Consider the following 14441-nt stretch of genomic DNA (forward strand, 5'->3'; position numbering starts at 1 on the left):
TAAACTTCTGGTCTCGTACCTGCCCAGTTGAGCCAGAAAAGGGCAATAAAGCCAATTTTTCTGTTATGCATTGCCCAAACTAAAAACTTTGTATGGGCTTCATTTTAAAAACAACATCAAAATGCCATGATGTACATAATTTAAATGATGTCATGTTAAAAATAATCAGGTGTTGTACATCCCAAAACACACACACACACACACACACACACATATTGCAGAAAAATTAAAAAAATTGACATGACGAAATTAGAAAAAAGAGCATGTACATTGCCATCCAGCCCCATTATTGAAAAAAGGAACAAAAACTATGATTTTTTTTGCCATGTGACCATTCATAATAAAAATGACATCCTATTAATAAAAATGCCATGGACTTGGTAATATAAATGCCATAATAATAATAATGCCATCCTCTTAATAATGAACATGCCATCCTCTTAATAAAAGCCATGGGATGGATCGTAAAATGCCATGTGGCCATCCATAATAAAAATGACATCCTATTAATAAAAAATGACATGCACTTGGTAATAGAAAATGCCATGCCATTAAAAGTGAAAATGTCATACTCTCAATAACGAACATGACATCCTCGTAAGAAAAGCCACGAGGTGGATAAAACAAAAAGCCATGTGAACATCCACAATAAAAATGCCATCCTATTAATAAAAAATGGCATGCACTTGGTAAAAGAAACTCCATGCCATTAAAAATAAAAATGTCATACTCTCAATAATAAAATGCCATCATATTAATAACAAACATGCCATCCCCTTAAAAAGCCATGGGATGGATAATAAAAATGACATATGACCATTCATACTAAAAATGCCATGCACTTGGTAATAGAAATGCCATGCCATTAAAAAAATGACATACTCTCCACAAATAAAAATGTCATCCTCTTAATAACAAACATGCCATACTCTCCATGAATTGAGACACAATTTTTATCTACCTTTGTTACTTGCTACCTGTAAGTGCATCTAGTGCCACCCCTAGTTGGTTTTGGAGTATTGACGACAAACCTGGTTGAGAGACTAATGTGTTTGTGAGAATTGCAGAATAACACAGGTAGTAGTCCCTCATTGATTCGATTTACCTACCGGAGATGACTCCTAAAAATGTGTGAAGACGTTGGGTGGTCTGTGAAGCTAATCACGTTGAAGACTATAACATGAGAAGACATCGCGTGAAGACTATGGAGCTGATGACGGGAAAATGGCGGGCGTGAGAATACGCGTCCACGTCATTGATACAGAGTGAAATTTAAACGCATAAATGCATACAATAAAAATAGGATCAAACATTGCAGGTACTTTATTTACAGAACTCTTACATTTACATAAAAGATCTGTTAATTACATCTCCATAAAGAAAAACCCTGATTAAGAATTCCAACATATCTATTACATAGCATCACAACACATGAGTACTATAAAATGTAGAATTAAAAGAAAACTACAAAAATGTAGAAATAAAAATCCTCCTCGCTGTCTTCGACGTCGGCGTACTCGGAGAGCCTTGAACTTCGTCTATGCTAACATATGCGTTGGTTCATTCATGTAACACGTTTATGCCTAGCTCATTAACCATCGCAAATATGTAGTAGTTGTCTTATTTAATGGTTAACTAGCCGGGCTAACGGTATATATGCAATATAGGGCATAACTATTTTTATGAGTTGGGTTTACTTTATAGCAACGTATATAGCGTTGCCTCGAGCCATTATATGCGAGGACTATATGAAACTTGTTGATGACATACTCGATCGCACTATATTATGTTTAGTGCGAGTAACATAGGCTATGACCCTAGTTACTTTTCTATGCATGGTACAATTTTAATCCGTATGAGAGATTATATTATGACATATGGGTTATGCTTAAATACTAGCTTTGCTAGTTTCAAACATGTCATATATGGGCATGCGACTAAGTGGATCTAGTCAAATATTTATATGGGTTTGAATGAGAATATTTCTTTTATAAAGTTTCGCTTCACTTGTATTAGTACTAACATCATGTAGCAACTTCGTGTCCATATGTAGCATAACCAAATGAAGTGTCGGGACTTCTTCTTGCTTGTATTATCACCACGTAGCATAGATTGTATGCTTATGGTGTAACCAAACAGAAGTGCATATCAGTATATGTTTCGCATGGACATGATGAAGTATATGACAATTCTCAAAGCCTAGATATATGACCCTAAACTATGAAGAGCCAAAGTCATGTATATTGAGTTGTCATGGCTTTGTTTCACATGGGTTTTCATTAGTACAAAAGCCGAGCGTATAATGCTACTTCTTGAGACTAATGAACATATAGACGCATGCTCCAAGTTTACACCCTATATTGATGCATTTAGGGGTCTAGCCAGACTATAAATTATATGGAAGGAACATGTGTGAATTTCCAAAAAAATATGACCTTATGAAACCAAATCAATATGAGCTTTATTTCTATTTCTATCTTTGATCTGTATCAACATATGGGATGCAAGATCACCATGAGACCAAATCAAGATGGACATATTTTTATTCTTGAGTTGTATCAACATGGGATGCAAGATCGCCATGAGACCAAAACAAGATGGGCATAATTTTTGGTCTTGACTTGTATCCACATGGAGATGCAAGATCACCATGAGACCAAAACAAGAAGAATTTTGTGGGTAGAACCGAATATATATGAGATATGTGGTGAAAATAAGGCATCATCGATGAATATATTTAAATCTTGAACTGTATCGACATAGGATGCAAGATCACCATGCGACCAAAACAAGAAGGAACATATTTTTTATTCTTGAATTGTATCAACATGAGATGCAAGATCCCATGAGACCAAAACAAGGCGAACATAATTTAACCATGGTTTGTATCAACAAGTGATGCTAAATCCCATGAGACCAAACTAGGTGTGCTATATGGAGCGGCGTAGAACACCAATAGTACTTTGAGACATATGGTGCAAGAGGAATGCATCAAGAAAGGAGCAAGAAGGTAGCCATGTATTCTCACCTTGCCTTGTTTTTTTTTGTACGTGTGATGCGGACGAGCAACGCCGGCGTGTAGCAGCTTGTGGGCGGTGCAGATGACGAGCAGTGCGGCCGACAATGTATGTGGTCGGCGGTGAACGGACGGCGGCGAGCAGATGGCCGGCGACGACGGTGGCGAGCGGATGACCGACGGCGACGACGACGGCGAGACGAACGGCGGGCGACGACGACAGTGTTGTAGCGTATGTACGTGTGTGAATGATGGATGGATGAATCGTACTCTTTAGTCTGTACCAAAATGGCCAAACCAAAGATAAAATTTTGAGATAGATTAAACCATGCACCTTAGTCTGTACCGCAATGGCCGGACTAAGGGCAAGAATTTTTTAGGAGATAAAACTTGCTCCTTGATTTGTACCATGATGGCCGAACCAAGAACTAAAGTTTTGGGAGAAGAGGAAGAAGAAAGCTCCCTGGTCTGAACCGCAATGGCCAAACCAAGGGCTAGAGGAAAGCCATGAATCTCACCTTCTCACCTCCTGCAAGCAAGACGCCTGCCTCCTCTTCTCTTTTTTTGCGCTCTAATATACTGTATGTGTGTGATTTTAGCAGTGGGAAAAACAGATTAGAGGGGCCGACCCTAGAGCAGTCAGATCGCCACGTATTTATAGGGCTCGCCTGGTATTTATAGGGCTGGGCGCACTCACCCACGTCCCATCACATCTTGTGATCATGTGATCGTGTGAGATCGTGCATGGAGTGGGGCTGCTTCCTTTTTCTATTTGTTTAATCGCTAATCAACCGGCAAGGTCCCATCAGCCATTATGAGCTTAGTTAGGCCAAGTTTTTCTACAACGTGTAGGCCTTGGCCCATTGAGCCTAATTATTTGATTAAGCTCTAACTACATGCAGGCACAATTTTATTTCTTTTTCGCGTATCTATGGTCTCCTGATTTAGTTAGGAAGCCTTAATACACGTACGTACATGCATGTCTATGCATGGACCAAGAGGAAAAAGGAAAAATTTCATTACGCATTTGATTATATAGGCCATGTCATGCACATGCATCCTATACGTGTATGTACATGTGCACTTTTTACCCAATAAATCATTTTTTTTAAGTTCCATGAATCGACCTTCTTATTGGCTTTCTTTATCAAATTATATTTTGTGTGCATCCATTAAGATACGACGATATTTTGATGGAGGAATACATTGCACCATGCTTCGACAATATTGGTGTCGTCTTTGACGGTGAAATTTTAGATCAATATCTGTCAGCGACGATGCGCATACATACAGGACATGACTTTATGAATATTTATTTATTTTGTCATATTTCATAATTGTTGGTTTAATGTGTGCATTATCAACGTTCGAATATATAATATGCCTTTTTTGTCGGTCGTCGATTTGAGCGGTTGATTATATCTTTTAATTGATTATTTTCATTATAAAATGGATTTTTGCCATTTTGCATTTATATATTTTATGTGGTCTATGCATAATTTTATCTTGGTCAAAATCGATGTCAACAGGAGCGCGAAGACTTAGTTGTTTCGTTGTTTCCTTTTCTTCTTTGTTGAGTCATAGGAATCACCGTACTGTTAAGTGGGGTCCAAGTGAACAAAGTCAGAGTGACTGAAGTGATGCTCAACCAAATCCTATGTCTTTGAGCGAAGACAATGAGAGCAAAATCTTATCCAGAGTCGGATGAGTCAGCTTTACTTGTAGCCCAAGTCAAACTGCCGCGTGCGTTTGAAATCTGACCGTTGCGACACGTGTCAGTTCCTTAGTGACCCAGGGTCATTTCGGACAAATCAGGTCGGGTTGCCCAGTGGCTATAAATAGCCCACTCCCTACACCATAAATTGGTGGCTGCTTAGAGTTAGTACACGGCTTTTGTCGTTTGAGAGCAACCCACCGCCGAAGCTTTTGAGAGAGAATCCTTGCGAGGACAAAGCCCAAACCACCCAGAGCCCAAAGAGTGTTTGGCATCACTGAAGTCTTTCTGTCCGCGTGATCTGAAGACTTGTTACACTTGAGGACTGTGAATCCTTCAGCCGGTTAGGCGTCACGTTCTGAGCATCCAAGAGTCATTGTGGATTGCCGGTGAACGAAGTCTGTGAAGGTTTGAAAGTCTACCTTGAAGATTTACCAGAGTGATTGGGCGAGGACTAGGTGTCCTTAGCTCAAGGGGGATAAGGTGAAGACGCGGTCTTCTGAGTTGAATCTCAGCCTCCTAACCAGACGTACAGTTGTCACAACAACTGGAACTGGTCGAACAAATCTCTGTCCTCCTGGAGCTACTGGTTCTATCTCTCACTTCTCTTTACTTACAGTTTGTCTTCATGAAGTCATTGCCTGCTTGCATTATCTGTTTGACTTCACTGTGTGACTACCTGTTCTGATTGGCTTCATACTATCCTCCATCTTGATCTTTACTACCTAGCTGATAATAGTCTTCGTGCTTTCACTTCATTGCATACTTGACTATGGCTTGTCTAGTGTAGTCTACCTTCCGCTGCATATGAATAGGGTCGTTTCTATTGTTTGTCTTCGAAACACCCATGTTTTGAAGATTTTCATAAAAATCGCCTATTCACCCCCCCCTCTAGTCGATAACTAGCCTTTCAATTGGTATCAGAGCAAGGTACTCCCTTGTTCTGTGTGATTCGGTTTAACCACCTGGAGTTTTAGCTATGTCGACTGCAGGGATAATCAAAGTCTCCGCTGCGTGCCCCATCTTCGATGGCACTGAATATCCCTACTGGAAGAATAGAATGCACATGCATCTTGAAGCCATTGATGTCGATCTATGGTATGTCGTCAAGAATGGCGTTCCCAAGACTGGTGAAGGTGTCACCCCTGCTAACGTCAAGAAGTTCATTCAACTGGACTCTACTGCCAAGAACATCATCTGTGGTCATCTGACCAAAGGACAGTATGGCCGTGTGAGTGCTCTGGAAACATCGAAGCTAGTCTGGGACTGGCTCTCCAAGGTCAATGAAGGCGTCTCAACTCAACGAGATCAACGGATCAGTACTCTCCGCAACCTCTTCAACCGCTTCAAGAGACACGACAATGAGAATGTCCACCTCACATTTGATCGCCTCACTGATACCACAAATGAGCTCCAGGCACTCGGCGCCACTGAGATTACGAAGCATGAGATAGTGAAGACACTACTGAGATCTCTTGACACCTCATTTGACACCTTAGCCCTGATGATACAAGAACGCCCTAACTTCAAGTCTCTCGATCCATCTGACATACTTGAGAGGCTGAACACACACAAGTACCAGCTATCTGAGAAACGAGATATCTATGGCCCCAACTATGGCCGAACTCGCGCTTTGAAGGCAAAGGCTGCTGCTTCCTCATCTGAAGAAGAACTTGACTGCAGTTCTGGTGATCCTGAAGACATTGGAAAGGATCTTGCTATGCTTGTGAAGAAGTTCCAGAAATTCACCAAGAAGAAAGGCTTCAGAAAGTCTTCACGATCCAGCTCAAGGAATGATGAAATTTCTGCCTATGACCACAAGAAGAGATTCTGCCACAAGTGCAAAGAACCTGGTCACTACATCTCTGAGTGTCCACAGTGGGACAATGAGAAGAAGAAGAAGAAGAAGAAGAGCAAAGAATATGATTCTGATGACAAGAAGAAGAAGAAATCCTCAAAGTCTTCTTCCAAGTCTTCATCACACAAGAAGAGCTCATCTGGCAAGGCTCGTGCTTTTGTTGGCAAGGAAATGGATTCAGAGGAGGAGTCTACTTCTGAGGAGGCGGAGGTGGATTCTGAGGAGGAGTCTGACTCTGGTGTTGCGAGTCTGGCTCTAGCTACAGCCTACGTCGCCAAGTCCATCTTCAACACTGAAGACAATGGCTCCGTCACCAACGCTGATGATACTGACAAGGACGACTTGCCTCCCACCTACTGCTTCATGGCACGTGGTGCCAAGGTAAAATCACGCGATGCTTACTTTCAAACATCAAGTGAAGATGACTCTGATGGTGAATCTAAACCTAGTTACAAAACACTTGCTAAAATTGCAACTGAACAGTAGAAAGCTATGGAACATACTCAAAAACTGCTAGACAAAAGTGATGACCTGTTGGACGCGAAAATGACCAAGTCTCAGTCCTTAATTGAAGACATCAAAAATCTTCATGTTAAGTACCAGGAACTTGAAGGTCGACACGAATCGCTCTCAACTTCTCATGAAAAGCTTTCCTATGATTATCTTCAAAGGAAGCAGGAACTTGAGAAATTGAGATCGGCTCATGAAGATCTTCAAAAGGAGAACGAGTCACTTCGCGCTCAACAGATCAGTCCCGCTCAGGAAGGATTTGAACCGCATGTCTAAAATGCATTGAGCGTGATAACGCTGCCTCTGTTGCTGGATGTTCTACTGCTACTACTATTGCAATATCTTCAACTGCTGATGTGGTAACTAACGCCTCTGCTGAGGATACCACTACTATTGCTGATGAGAATGCCAGGTTGAAGACACTGCTTGAGACAGGGATGTACAAAAGTCTCAAAGGGCATCAGACATTATGCGATGTCCTCAAAAAGCAGATTCTGAACCGAAACCCTAGGAAAGAGGGTGTTGGTTTCGAGAGGAAAATGAATGTTGATGGGTCGTACTGGAAGCCTGAGCAGTACCCCAAAACCACATGGGTTGCTGCAAAGGAACCTTCAGTAGATCCATCCACCTTATCTGGTTTCACTTGTGCTAACCCCATTATCATTGATGAATCCTTTGATGCAAACTATAAATTGTTTAAGAATCAAAATGACGAAGTGTTTGCCAGGTATATTGGTACTCTGCAGGAATGGGCCACCTATGAAGAAGATATGGGTACCCAAAAGCTGTCTTGAGAATCTTCTAGTGAATGTCATCATGACACCACCTGTGAAGAAGACAAACCCCATACCAAAGGCTTCATATGGTCCAAAAGCTTCATATCGAACGAGGACTCATCTGAGTCACCCTAAAGTCAATGTTTTGTAGGGAAATCATACTCAGACCCATGAATATGAGCGTGTTTCCTCAAACCGCTATGTTCATAGAACTAAGAACTTTTCTGCTTATTCCTATGAGTATTATTCACCTCCTGCAAGGCTATTTACTAGGGCTCCAAAGCCGAAGTTCTTAGATGCTACACTTAGACTCATTGCTTCTAAGCCACCCCTGAAAATGTGGGTGGTTAAGAAAACTTAACTGTCTTTTGCAGGGAAAGGTCTCCAGCCGAAAATCTAAGGCATCCAAAACTAATGCTGGGGACCTTAAACATCTTGTGGGGCGCAAGATAAAATGCCCAAATGGTCTTACTATGTACTTCGTTCCGGGATTCCTTGACACTCATCCTATCTATCCTAACCAAGATCTGAATTTCCATGTTCCACTTGTTCGTCAAATGTTTATGCTTCACAACTCGCTTGGTGAAGCCTATCCCCCAAACTGCGCTGTAGGCTATGACACCTCATGCTTCAGAATGGATTACGGACAGTGGATGCACTAACCACATGAGTGGCGATCGAAGTCTTCTGATGGATTCAACGCTACGTCCATCAGACAAGAGTCACATCACATTTGCTGGCATTGGTAAAAGCAAGGTATTGGGTCTAGGTAGAGTTGCAATATCAAGGGATCAACACATGGATAAAGTGATGCTTGTTGAATCCCTTGGTTTTAACTTAATGTCTATCTCAATGCTTTGTGACTTAACATGATTGTGCTATTTGGAAAATATCGATGCCTTGTGCTAATGGAATCTGACAAGTCTCTAGTCTTTGAAGGGTATCAGAAAGATGATCTGTATATGGTAGATTTCTCAGCAGGACCACAGATGGTCGTATGTCTTCTAGCAAAAGCTTCAGAGTGCTGGCTTTGGCATCAAAGGCTAGGACATGCTGGCATGAGAAACTTGTACACTCTCGCGAAGAAGAAGCATGTCATGGGCATCGAAGGCGTCAAGTTCAAGAAGGATCATCCGTGTGGTGCCTGCGAAGCTGGAAAGATGACCAGGGCCAAGCATCCATCAAAGACAATCATGACTACATCTCAACCCTTCGAGCTGCTATACATGGGCTTATTTGGCCCTACTCACTACTCTACTCTCAATGCCACTGCTTGCCTCTATGGCTTTGTCATTGTTGATGATTATTCTAGATATACTTGTGTGCATATAATCCTCTACAAGACTGAAGTGCAGGATGTCTTCAAACGCTTTGCCAATCGTGCCATGACAAACTATGGCGTCAAGATCAAGCACATCAGAAGCGACAAAGGCACTGAGTTCAAGAACACCGGCCTTTACCTTTATCTGGATACTTTGGGCATTACTCATGAGTTCTCTGCTCCTTACACACCTCAGCAGAATGGCATCACGGAGCGCAAGAACAGAACTCTTATTGAGATGGCCCAAATGATGCTTGATGAGTACAAGACTCCCCGGAAGTTCTGGCCTGAAGCCATTGACACTACTTGCCACATCATCAACTGTGTTTATCTTCACAAGCTTCTGAAGAAAACATCCTATGAACTCCTATCTGGTAAGAAGCCAAATGTAAGCTACTTCAAAGTATTTGGTGCTAGGTGCTGGATCAAGGATCCACATCACACGTCAAAATTTGTACCGAAAGCACATGAAGGTTTTATGCTTGGTTACGGAAAGGATTCACACTCCTACAGAGTCTTCAACCTCTTTCACTATAAAGTGGTTGAAACTGTGGATGTGCGGTTCGATGAGACTAACGACTCGCAAAGAGAGCACCTGCCAAATGTGCTAGATGAAGTCCCTCCAAGTGAATCAATCAAGCAGATGGGAATTGGAGAGATCATACCTTCTAAGAATCGTACTGAAGAAGGCTTATCATTTCTACACTTAATCAACCTGAACACAATGCTCAACCTAAAGACAATCCCCCAGATGATGACATTGATCAGCAAGAGCAAAATCTTCATCCTGTTCATCCTCGTGTTGCAAATGAAGTTCAGATTGAGAAGATAATTGACATCTTAAATGCACCTAGTCCACTCACTCGTTCAAGAGCTACTCAAAGAGCAACACAGCTAACCAATTTCTGTGGGCATTTTGCATTCGTCTCAATCTCAGAACCCAAGAAAGTCGATGAAGCCTTCATGGAACCTGAATGGATTTAAGCTATGCAAGATGAACTTCAATAGTTCGAGCTGAATAATGTACGGGAATTGGTAAAACGTCCTGATCCTCGGAAGCACAATATCATTGGCACCAAATGGATATATCGCAACAAGCAAGATGAGCATGGTCAAGTGGTCAGAAACAAGGCTCGTCTCGTTGCACAAGGTTACACTCAAGTGGAAGGAAATTGACTTTGATGAAACATTTGCTCCGGTGGCAAGGTTTGAAGCCATTCGCATACTTCTAGCCTATGAAAATCATCACAACATCCTTCTGTATCAAATGGATGTGAAGAGTGCTTTTCTCAATGGAAAGATAGAAGAAGAAGTATATGTTGCACAACCTCTTGGCTTTGAAGATCCAAAACATCCTGATATGGTATACAAGCTCAACAAGGCACTGTATGGCCTCAAACAAGCCCCTCGTGCTTGGTATGATACGCTCAAAGACTTCCTGAAGAGCAAAGGCTTCAAACCTGGTTCACTAGATCCTACACTCTTCACGAAGACATATGATGGTGAACTATTTGTGTGCCAAATCTATGTGGATGACATTATCTTCGGCTGCACCAACAAGAAATGCAGTGATGAGTTTGGTCACATGATGCAAGAGCAATATCATATGTCCATGATGGGCGAGCTGAAGTTCTTTCTGGATCTCCAGATCCGTCAGCAACGCAACGACATCATCATATCTCAATAAAAATACCTCAAAGATTGCCTGAAGAAGTTTGGAATGCAAGACTGCAAAGGATACATGATGCCAATGCCAACCAACAGTCATCTGGGTCCCGACGCCAATGGTAAAGAGTTCGATCAAAAGGTATAGTGCTCCATGATTGGTTCTTTGCTTTATTTATGTGCATCTAGGCCAGATATAATGCTTAGTGTTTGCATGTGTGCCCGATTCCAAGCGGCAACAAAGGAATCGCATCACTTAGCTGTGAAGCGAATTCTTCGATATTAGGCTTACACCCCAACACTAGGATTATGGTATCCAAAGGGCTCAGAGTTTGATCTAGTTGGATTCTCAGATGCTAATTATGCTGGTGACAAGGTTGATCGCAAGTCCACATCAGGCACATGCCACTTTCTGGGACGATCACTTGTCTGTTGGTCTTCAAAGAAGCAGAACTGTGTATCTCTCTCCACTGCTGAATCCGAATACATTGCTGCTGGATCTTGTTGTGCTCAACTTCTCTAGATGAAGCAAACTCTCAAGGACTATGGTATCCACCTGAAGAATGTGCCTCTCTACTGCGACAACGAGAGCGCCATCAAGATTGCCAACAACCCAGTCCAACACTCGAATACAAAGCACATTGAAATTCGTCATCACTTTCTCAGAGATCATGTTATGAAGGAAGATATTGATATCATTCACATCAAAACTGAAGAGCAATTGGCTAATATCTTCACAAAGCCCTTGGATGAGAAAAGGTATTGCAAGTTGCGGTGTGAGCTAAATATCTTGGAATCCTCAAATGTCCTGTAATTATGCACACATCCTAACACTTATGCATTTTGATGACTTAGATGTGCAACACACGAAGTAACGTATATCTTCAATTAATGAAGACATACACTCTAAGTGTGAATACATTAATGCGGAATTTGACTTCGGAGCGCCATGATAATTGTGCGCCGTGTCTGGGTCTAATACTTCCTATACGGTGGGTAACGCCACCACCAAACTCCTGTTTGATGTGTTTCCCTTGGCGTTATATTTGCAAAGTCTTCGTATTTGATTTATCTTCTTCCTTGGCTTATATTCTAGTTTATCTTCATCTTGTTGATTTGGTCTTATACTAGTTATATACATATTTGTGTTCTGTCCTCTACAGCATTCACTTATAGCTATGACTTCGTGCTGAATCTTTTGATCTAAGTGAATGTGATCGGACCCTAACCTATCTATGCTTCTACCTCAACTCTATCTGTCCAAATCATATGCATTCTAATGAAAATTGTCGATTGTCTTCACTAAGACCTTGTCAGCTGAAGTCAATCTGACAAACATTTATATCTGTTTTTAATGCTATATCCTTATTGCCTGAAAGTTGGAGAATTCGGAACAACCACCCCGACAATCTAGGCATGCGTGGGAACATGGAACAACTTCCAAGGTGTTGCATGCTTGCCACGTGCCCTTCAGATGTGAACCGCCAGGGGCACCTGCTTAATTGCGCTGCCCCGTTCCTTTCCTTATAAATACCCATCACATCTCGGTTAAAAATTCTTCTTCACCTTGCCACCTCTCGCAAACCCTAGTGCCTCCGCTTGCTCTCGACGACGCCGGCGACAAAGCGCTTAGCTGCCGCGACTTCACCGACGCCGTCCTCACGCGGGCCACGGACCTCGTCCTCTCCGCCGTCGCTGTAGGTGTCCTCCGTCACCAAGTTAGGGCACAGAAGATCGAACTACTCGGCCTCCAACTTCGCTCCGTCTAGCAGTTCTTCGTGTGGTAATTAAAACTCACTTTTTACCCCCTTTTTCGATCTGGTAGATTCACTCTTCTTTACCAAAAGTAGTTTCTAGATCTCCAAAGTTGAATCTATCTCTTTCTGCATCCCATACTGTGCCTAGTATATTCACTTATGCTACTCTACAAGTTAGATTCCTCACTTGTACTTATTCTTGAATTCGTACAAATCTGGAACCAACTCTCATCAAATAAGTGAATGTCTTCGCGTTATGAGGTCAATGTCTTCAAACGGATTTATCTTCAAAATCTTCTGAGAATGCATATGACCTCTTCCCCTTCCCTCGCACCTCTAATGTTGTCATGGGTACATGTCCGTGGGAGAATCCCTTGGTTCTCATAGTCTGCATTCGTTTGCAGAATTCTATAGCGACCAGACCTCAAACAGTCTGATCTTTGTGCATTAGTGTCATCCCTGGATCGGTAATGCTGACACGCACAGTACTTGAAGGATTTATAATAGAGTAGCAATCACACACTTATTACATCAAATGTCTCAAGAGAGAACTTATTACAATAAATATGGCTTAAGGCCATCTAATAACGATAACAGCGGAAGGCTTGGAAGATAAAGCGAGTCCATCAACTCCAACGGCATCACTGAGTATAAGATCACAACCTAAGGCACCTTACTCGTCGTCTGAAAAGTCTGCAACATGAACGTTGCAGCCCGAAAATGGGTCAGCACATGGAATATGCTGGCAATGTAACACATAAAGAGTAATGAACAGAATAATGCTATCACTACATGCATATATGGCTGGTGGAAAGCTCTATGGTTATGGTTGTTCATAAAGCCAATATTTTTCCTACAACAAAGGAATAAATTTTATTTAACTATCATGGTGGTTGTTAAACATTGAGAAGGTTCCTCCAACTCAATCCCAATTAAGCATCATCATTAACCCAACAAAATTTAATTAAGTAACATGGTGAGATTCACATGAAAATCCAAATACCAGATACTCAAAACGTCCATAACCGGGGACACAACTAACCATGATTAGTTTGTACACTCTGCAGAGGTTTGCGCACTTCTCCCCGCAAGACTCGATCTCCTCCATGGGATTTCTCGCACTACAAGGTGTTTGATAAATAGATGACCGAGACATAGTCTTTCAGAAGCATTAACTCTTTACTCTGGGTAGACAGTACCAACCTACACCCCCTACATCTGCTAGTCTACCACTGAAAGAGGTAACACAACATATTCAACTATGCTAGAGCCCATAGTAGCTTGTGGCTGCACACGGAAGTTTCTAGCATGAATAATCTCATGATCCCTTTGAGCCTGGGTGGCGGTCCATAGGAGAATCACACGGTACCCCGGGATTTCTAAAAATACAGGCAACACTGGGTTCCCTAGGTGCCTCAATCCACCCAGATGTGAATTTAAGTTGCCACCTTAAGTAAACCATTAAATAACAATCTCACATTTGTCATGGATACACTCACCCAATCCCCATCTACTAGCATAGCATAGTAACATAAGCAAACGTAGAAGTAACTCCCAAAGGTTTGATAAATAAAACAGGTAATAGGTACTACCTCATCTACTTCCCAATACCCACATATTAATCAGATCCTAATCATGTAATTGATTGAGGATTGATCTAATGCAATAAAACTGGGTAGTAAAGAGGTATGATCAAAGTGTTACTTGCCTTGCTGATGATCCGTGAAACCTAGAGACTCGAAGTAGCAAGCGGCGCACTTTGGGTACTCTATCGCAAACAAACAAGCATAGAATAAGCACTCATCTAATGCACAGGTAAAACTC

Source organism: Triticum dicoccoides, chromosome 3B (assembly GCF_002162155.2).
Source record: "Triticum dicoccoides isolate Atlit2015 ecotype Zavitan chromosome 3B, WEW_v2.0, whole genome shotgun sequence".
Lineage (NCBI taxonomy): Eukaryota > Viridiplantae > Streptophyta > Magnoliopsida > Poales > Poaceae > Triticum > Triticum dicoccoides.